The following is a 9,203-nucleotide window of genomic DNA, read 5'->3' as shown; positions in this document are numbered from 1 at the left end:
CCCAGTAAGGACTGGTAGGGTACCACCACCCAGTGAGGACTGGTAGGGTACCACCACACCAGTAAGGACTGGTAGGGTACCACCACACCAGTAAGGACTGGTAGGGTACCACCACCCAGTGAGGACTGGTAGGGTACCACCACCCAGTAAGGACTGGTACAGTACCACCACACCAGTAAGGACTGGTAGGGTACCACAACACCAGTAAGGACTGGTGGGGTACCACCACCCAGTAAGGACTGGTAGGGTACCACCACCCAGTGAGGACTGGTAGGGTACCACCACCCAGTAAGGACTGGTACAGTACCACCACACCAGTAAGGACTGGTAGGGTACCACAACACCAGTAAGGACTGGTGGGGTACCACCACCCAGTAAGGACTGGTAGGGTACCACCACCCAGTAAGGACTGGTAGGGTACCACCACCCAGTAAGGACTGGTAGGGTACCACCACTCAGAGAAGCAGGCATCGAGGTATTAGCTCAACTATGATACAAAAAGTCTGCAAAATATTTTGTATTTCATTTAAACGACATAATCTGTAGTGTCGAAGTCGATAATTGTGATGACAGGTTGTGATGACAGGTTGTGATGACAGGTTGTGAACACAGGTTGTGATGACAGGTTGTGATGACAGGTTGTGATGACAGGTTGTGATGACAGGTTGTGATGACAGGTTGTGATGACAGGTTGTGATGACAGGTTGTGATGACAGGTTGTGATGACAGGTTGTGATGACAGGTTGTGATGACAGGTTGTGATGACAGGTTGTGATGACAGGTTGTGATGACAGGTTGTGATGACAGGTTGTGATGACAGGTTGTGATGACAGGTTGTGAACACAGGTTGTGATGACAGGTTGTGATGACAGGTTGTGATGACAGGTTGTGATGACAGGTTGTGATGACAGGTTGTGATGACAGGTTGTGATGACAGGTTGTGATGACAGGTTGTGATGACAGGTTGTGATGACAGGTTGTGATGACAGGTTGTGATGACAGGTTGTGAACACAGGTTGTGATGACAGGTTGTGATGACAGGTTGTGATGACAGGTTGTGATGACAGGTTGTGATGACAGGTTGTGAACACAGGTTGTGATGACAGGTTGTGATGACAGACGTCACCATCCGATTGTTGTGAAGGAATAACAATCTTTGTTGCCTCTTTTCTAGTCACCTTCATTCCCTGTTCATTCTATCACTTTTTTCATTCTACTCTCTGAGGTGTTGGTTACTTTCTAGTACTGATTTCCTTTTTATATTTCCCCATTCTTGTTGCACATCTTGGCTTTGTCTAATAAACAAATCCACAAGGGCCCGTGACGAGGATTCGAACCTGCGTCCGGGAGCATCCCAAACTGGCAAAGAAATTTGCCTAATACTTAATTATTTGTCTAATACTTTCTCATCTTAATCCTTTTTTTCCATCTGCAAGAGACTATACTTCCTTACGCCCTTTTCAATCTTTGTCAGTCATATCTCTTTTTTTTAACCCCTTGTTTTTTTTCCCCTTCTCGCAAAAATCTCCTCTCCCATGACTCGATCTTCCATCCCATCTCCTTTCCATCTTTCAGACGTTCATTCCTCCTGGTATCCTTCCCTCAGCCTCCCTCTTCCACCTCTCACGTCGTCTCTCACTCCCTCGGTAGGGACTGGAGTGACAGGGCCGTCAGCCTCTTGGAGTGTACCTTACCTTGAGGTGCTTCCGGGGCTTAGTGTCCCCGCGGCCCTGTCATCGACCAGGCCTCCTGGTTGCTGGACTGATCAACCAGGCTGTTGTTAGACGCGGCTGCTCGCAGCCTGGTTGATCAGGTATCATAGCCTGGTTGATCAGGTATCACAGCCTGGTTGATGAGGTATCACAGCCTGGTTGATCAGGTATCACAGCCTGGTTGATCAGGTATCACAGCCTGGTTGATCAGGTATCACAGCCTGGTTGATCAGGTATCACAGCCTGGTTGATCAGGTATCACAGCCTGGTTGATCAGGTATCACAGCCTGGTTGATGTACCTCAGGTATTGTTCTCAGAGTCCTTAGGGCCGCCAGCAGGTTCAGGGCCAATTTGACGACTCTTATCTTCGCCAACATCACACCTGCATTCTTCCTGTACTGTAATTACCTAAGTGTAGTTACAGGATGAGAGCCACGCTCGTGGTGTCCCGTCTTCCCAGCACTCTTTGTCATATAACGCTTTGAAACTACTGATGGTCTTGGCCTCCACCACCTTCTCACCTAACTTGTTCCAACCGTCTACCACTCTGTTTGCGAAAGTGAATTTTCTTATATTTCTTCGGCGTGCGTGCGTGTGTGTGTGTGTGTGTGTGTGTGTGTGTGTGTGTGTGTGTGTGTGTGTCCTCTTCAGTCTGGTAGCTGTTATTTCGGAGTTATTTATGTTTTAATCTTATTTGGTGTTATTTTTGCCTGTTATCGGGTATTCTGGAGTTATTTTTGCCTGTTATCGGGTATTCTGGAGTTATTTTTGCCTGTTATCGGGTATTTTGGTGTTATTTTTGCCTGTTATCGGGTATTCTGGAGTTATTTTTGCCTGTTATCGGGTATTTTGGTGTTATTTTTGCCTGTTATCTGCTATTATGGTGTTATTTTTGCCTGGTTCTGTTTCATTGTTGTCTTTGATTGTCTGTTGTTTTAATGGTGTTCTGGTGTTCCAAGTATTATCTTTTGTCTCTCATTTCCTTATTTGCTGTCTGACGAGAAGGATATATGTATATAAATGTATACATATGTATACAAGTTGCTGACATGTATTAAAATATACACTAAATTGATAGTGTTGACAGTGTAGGTGTGTGTCACTGTATGTCATTGTTGGTGTGTGATAGTGATGTTGAGTGATAGTGATATTAAATGGTCGTTTCGGTGAATGGTAGCGCTACTAGATATAGTGCCAGACATTAGAGTGCCACTAGCAACGGTGCCAGCTACTAGAGAACCACTAGCAACAGTGCCAGCCACTAGAGTGCCACTAGCAACGGTGCCAGCTACTAGAGTACCACTAGCAACAGTGCCAGCCACTAGAGCGCCACAAGCAACAGTGCCAGTCACTAGAGCGCCACTAGCAACAGTGCCAGCCACTAGAGCGCCACAAGCAACAGTGCCAGTCACTAGAGCGCCACAAGCAACAGTGTCAGCCACTAGAGCGCCACTAGCAACAGTGTCAGCCACTAGAGCGCCACTAGCAACAGTGCCAGCCACTAGAGCGCCACTAGCAACAGTGCCAGCCACTAGCAACAGTGCCAGCCACTAGAGCGCTACTAGCAACAGTGCCAGCCACTAGAGCGCTACTAGCAACAGTGCCAGCCACTAGAGCGCTACTAGCAACAGTGCCAGCCACTAGAGCGCCACAAGCAACAGTGCCAGCCACTAGAGTGCCACTAGCAACAGTGCCAGCCACTAGCAACAGTGCCAGCCACTAGAGCGCTACTAGCAACAGTGCCAGCCACTAGAGCGCTACTAGCAACAGTGCCAGTCACTAGAGCGCCACTAGCAACAGTGCCAGCCACTAGAGCGCCACTAGCAACAGTGCCAGCCACTAGAGCGCCACAAGCAACAGTGCCAGTCATTAGAGCGCCACTAGCAACAGTGCCAGCCACTAGAGCGCCACTAGCAACAGTGCCAGCCACTAGAGCGCCACTAGCAACAGTGCCAGCCACTAGAGCGCCACTAGCAACAGTGCCAGCCACTAGAGCGCCACTAGCAACAGTGCCAGCCACTAGAGCGCCACTAGCAACAGTGCCAGCCACTAGAGCGCCACTAGCAACAGTGCCAGCCACTAGAGCGCCACTAGCAACAGTGCCAGCCACTAGAGCGCCACTAGCAACAGTGCCAGCCACTAGAGTACCACTAGCAACAGTGCCAGCCACTAGCAACAGTGCCAGCCACTAGAGCGCCACTAGCAACAGTGCCAGCCACTAGAGTACCACTAGCAACAGTGCCAGCCACTAGAGCGCCACTAGCAACAGTGCCAGCCACTAGAGCGCCACTAGCAACAGTGCCAGCCACTAGAGCGCCACAAGCAACAGTGCCAGTCACTAGAGCGCCACTAGCAACAGTGCCAGCCACTAGAGCGCCACTAGCAACAGTGCCAGCCATTAAGAGTGCCACTGACACTGGCTGCACACGGGGCTGTGTTTCCTGGGCCCCGGCACCACCTTGCTCCGCAGAGGTAGACTTGACCTCACAATGGCTTACCGAATATAACACTGCTGAAAGGCGACGCTCAGGAGCTAATGCTCAACTGTGCAAAGATAGTTTGGTGCACACACTATAAGGGGGGTCATAATAGGTGTCGGAGCCCAGGAGGTAGCACTCACTGTACACAGACATGACTAGGTATGCACTCAAAGATTATACACTTACCGGCCATACATTTAATGAACATATACTTACCGTTCATACACTTTCCGGAAATACAGTCACCGAACACACACACATACCCAACATAATCGGAAAGTATACTCACCAAACATACACTCACCAGACATACACTCACCAAACATACACTCACCAGACATACACTCACCAAACATACACTCACCAGACATACACTCACCAAACATACACTCACCAGACATACACTCACCAAACATACACTCACCAGACATACACTCACCAAACATACACTCACCAGACATACACTCACCATACACTCACCAAACATACACTCACCAGACATACACTCACCAGACATACACTCACCAGACATACACTCACCAGACATACACTCACCAGACATACACTCACCAGACATACACTCACCAGACATACACTCACCAAACATACACTCACCAAACATACACTCACCAAACATACACTCACCAAACATACAGAGTACACATACACTGAGCATATTACCATCAATCAAACTATAAATTTAACTAAATCTAACCTAACTCAACCTAACCTACCCTACATTAACCAAACTTAACCTAACCTATCTTAAACTAACCTAACTTAACCTACGCTAACCTAACATAGCATAACCTAACTTACCTAACATAGCATAACCTAACTTACCTAACATAGCATCACCTAACTTACCTAACATAGCATAACCTAACTTACCTAACATAGCATAACCTAACTTACCTAACATAGCATAACCTAACCTAACCTACCCTAACCTAACTAGCTATGAGCTGTGTGTACCCAGTAGGCGATCATGTCGACCTACAGACCGCTGCCAGATATGTGCCACAGCTGCACAAAAACTTGGCACTAGATCACCCGCCTCACCTGGCACCACTGTAGCATAGTATCCCAAGGTGGGACTGAGCACCCAAGGCCATTGTTGACACCAGCTCGCTCAGTCTTATTAGTCTTAACCACTGAAACTTTGGAAATTTAATTTTTTTAATGTGATTCTAGTGTGTGTGAGATGTTTCGTGCGATGGCTGTGGTGTGCGGGGGAGAGGAGGAGGGAGGGGGGAAGGATTGAGATGGGGAGAGGGGAGTTGAGGAATGGGGAGTTTAAGTGAGGGGGGGGGAAATAGGGGTTGAGGGTCGTTGATATACTCGCTGTCGTTCTCTGAGGTTCGGTCTCACCTTTGTACTCACGTAATTGTACTAATCTAGTTGAGCCAGATTAGTTGACGACGGACCACCACCATCGTCAACCACACTAACCGCCCACAACTAACTACTATACCACGCCAATCACCACATCAACCTCCACTAAATCCACTACCATTCACCCTCCCTCCCCCCCCCCCCAATCATGTGGACGTCCCGAATGCCGCCCAAATGGATTTCTCGAAGCGCCGGAGTAAGCTGTGTTTAAAAGGACGATTTAGTCCTCTTGATGGATGGTATAGACGGAAGCTGGGAATATTGAAGGGGCCATGTTGAGTCCTCGTCTGATACTCCCTTGACGCCGGGCCCCGATACTCATGGGGCCCCGATACTCACGGGGCCCCGATACTCACGCATGGGCCCCGATACTCACGCACGGGGGGGGGGGGCGATACTCACGCACGAGGGGCCCCGATACTCACGCACCGGGGGGGGGGCGATACTCACGCACGAGGGGCCCCGATACTCACGCACCGGGGGGAGCCCCCGATACTCACGCACCGGGGGGAGCCCCCGATACTCACGCACCGGGGGGAGCCCCGATACTCACGCACCGGGGGGGGGGGCCCGATACTCACTCACGAAGGACTTGCACAATCAAGTCAGTCAAGAATCAAGTCCCCTTCTACTACTACAATCTTGGCGTGAGGTTGCACAGGCGGACACGGGTTCGAAACCTGTCCTCAGACAAGGCTCGTTAAAGCGGCAGCCATCCGTCCAAGACCCATTCATTAGTTTCAACGTACCGTGCATTTAAAAATAGGTTTGTTCTCCTATATAAATTAATATTATGATACACTACATCTCGGTGTATAGTCGTCAGTGAACCATTATTCGAGAAATTTTCGAACATCATCAAATATTGTAAGTATTTACATTTGAATAGCATGTAAAGAGCTTTTCACTCATAAACAAGGGGTTTGGTGGCTTTAATAACGAGTTACACACAGAAATCACAATAGCGTGATGCATCAAATGAACAAATCCATGTCGTAGCTCAGTCGATAAAGGCAGCGTCTGGGATGATCTCGGACGTAGGTTCGAATCCTCATCACGGCCCTTGTGGATTTGTTCATTTAATAACGAGTAGTTAGCCTTCGTTGATTGAAACAGCCTGCGGATTCATACGTAAATGAGGCAGAACTCAAATGGAGATAACTAGCAGGATTAGAACTGGGATCTATATGGATTTGTTTATTCTTATTACCGTGCTAAGTGGTTCGTCCTCGTCAACAAGAGAGTATAAAGTGATTCCATACACCCAACAAACCCCCCTTTTTATTAATGAGAAGCACTTTGCACAGGACTCTGTCATGGCACAGGCTATGTCATGGGTTCGTATCCTGGCCGGGGAGGATTTACTGGGCGCAATTCCTTAACTGTAGCCTCTGTTTAACGCAACAGTAAAATGTGTACTTGGATGAAAAAACGATTCTTCGCGGCAGGGGATCGTATTCCAGGGACCGTAGGATTAAGGACTTGCCGGAAACGCTACGCGTACTAGTGGCTGTACAAGAATGTAACAACTCTTGTATATATCTCAAAAAAAAAAAAAAAAAAAAAAGGACTGTTCGAACATTTATCGAACAATGCTTCACTGACGACCTGAACTAGAATCACAAGTCAGTAAATGCTTCGCCCACGTGCATCAAATATAAATAATTGCCTAAAAGAACCATAATCCACCTAACTTAACCTATGCCTAAATATACACAATATTGTAATATATAATATTTATATCTTAGAACATTCCAATTTCTGAATGATGAGAATGTTCAATTGATGAATGTGTCTTTAGCCTCGGCCGCTGGATGGAATGAACTTAGCCCGCGCATATCCTGTGCATATTCAGGCTATATTCATCCTGTGCATATTCAGGCTATATTCATCCTGTGCATATTCAGGCTATATTCATCCTGTGCATATTCAGGCTATATTATAGAACAGAGCATATTCTGCTAGACTCACTGAGGATCCCATCCACAGATCGCTCAGACTATGACTGACCCCAAAGATGCATTCATCAGTTGTATTGTGTAACAAATACAATATTTTATCCAATATACATTATTATTAATATTATAAATGTCTACAGCTGGGCCTAGGCTTTGCTGCTACTTTTCGGTTAGAATTATTTGGGTGAATCATTTTTACGTGTGTGATCTTGACACAAGAGAGTGAAGCATTCTTTTATGCAGCCCGTCCTCCAAACAAAGATCCATAAGTGATTCCATGCACCCGCCAAACCCCCTGTTTATGAATGAAAAGCGGTTTACACACGACTCCCAACTGCTGACGTTCGAACATATCCGGAACAAGTGCTTCACTGACGAATTTTGTTCGAATCACAACGCTGTAAATGCTTCACCCACGTACTACAAATACAAATAATCGCCAACAGAACCTAAACACCTAACCTAACCTATGCCTATATATGCACAATATGCTAATATATTATAATATTAATTTATACTTGAGAAAATTCCCGTTTTGAATGAACAGCATGTTAAAATTTATGAATGCGTCTGTGGGGTTGACCGCTGAATGTAATGGACTTGAGTCGAGGACGGGTTGTGGGATGTTTGAACGTGGTAATTAAAGTTGTCCTAATGAAAGAAAATGGGAGGAAGTTTTCTATACATACTGAGAAATTTTTATTACACTGAGAGAATTAATTAATGATGAAAGGCTTCGTTACAATAAGAGAAATGTCCTTAATTTATGGAGCCTTTTCGTTAACGTTAAAGATTTTCTATATAACACTGAGATATATCACTCAGTTTAGGGAACGACTTTATTTATATCGTAGTATTTTATTAAAATAAAAAGTTATATTGTTAGTATCGAGAAACATCTCGTTACTCTGAAAATATATATTGAACATAACGTTCATTTAAATTGAGATAGGCTTCATAATCTCCAGTGCAGCGGAATACAGTTTAAAATGAAACCCAGAACGTGTCAGATTTGAAGAGGTCATTCTGGAATTGCAGTTCCTTAAGTGTTGGTTTTATAAATACTGGTCCACTCTGCACCCCCGTTCCTCCAGCCCTGGGGAGCGTGACGGCCAATATTGAAGAAACTGAATCCTCTTTCTCTCTCTCTGTCTCTCTCTCTCTCTCACTCTCTCTCTCTCTCTCTCTCTCACTCTCTCTCTCTCTCTCTCTCTCTCTCTCTCTCTCTCTCTCTCTCTCTCTCTCTCTCTCTCTCTCTCTCTCTCTCTCTCTCTCTCTCTCTCTCTCTCTCTCTCTCTCTCTAATAATGATCTCACGAAGAAGCTTGAAACTTCAAGCTTCAAAAAAGGTGCTAAAGGTGAGTTTGTTAACATTTAAGAGATGATTCTTGAGATGATGAATGCTAAAGGCATCTTATGAGATGATTAATTGTAGTGTCTTTTTTGACAGCATTTATCCTTCTACTACCACCATGTTGCTATCACACCACCATGCTATCACACCACCACGCTATCACACCACCACGCTATCACACCAACACGCTATCACACCACCACGCTATCACACCACCACGCTATCACACCACCACGCTATCACACCACCACGCTATCACACCACCATATTGCTATCTTATCACCCCCCCACATCATACAATCAT

The sequence above is a fragment of the Procambarus clarkii genome, chromosome 63, assembly GCF_040958095.1.
Source record: "Procambarus clarkii isolate CNS0578487 chromosome 63, FALCON_Pclarkii_2.0, whole genome shotgun sequence".
Lineage (NCBI taxonomy): Eukaryota > Metazoa > Arthropoda > Malacostraca > Decapoda > Cambaridae > Procambarus > Procambarus clarkii.
This window is presented reverse-complemented; position numbering follows the sequence as displayed.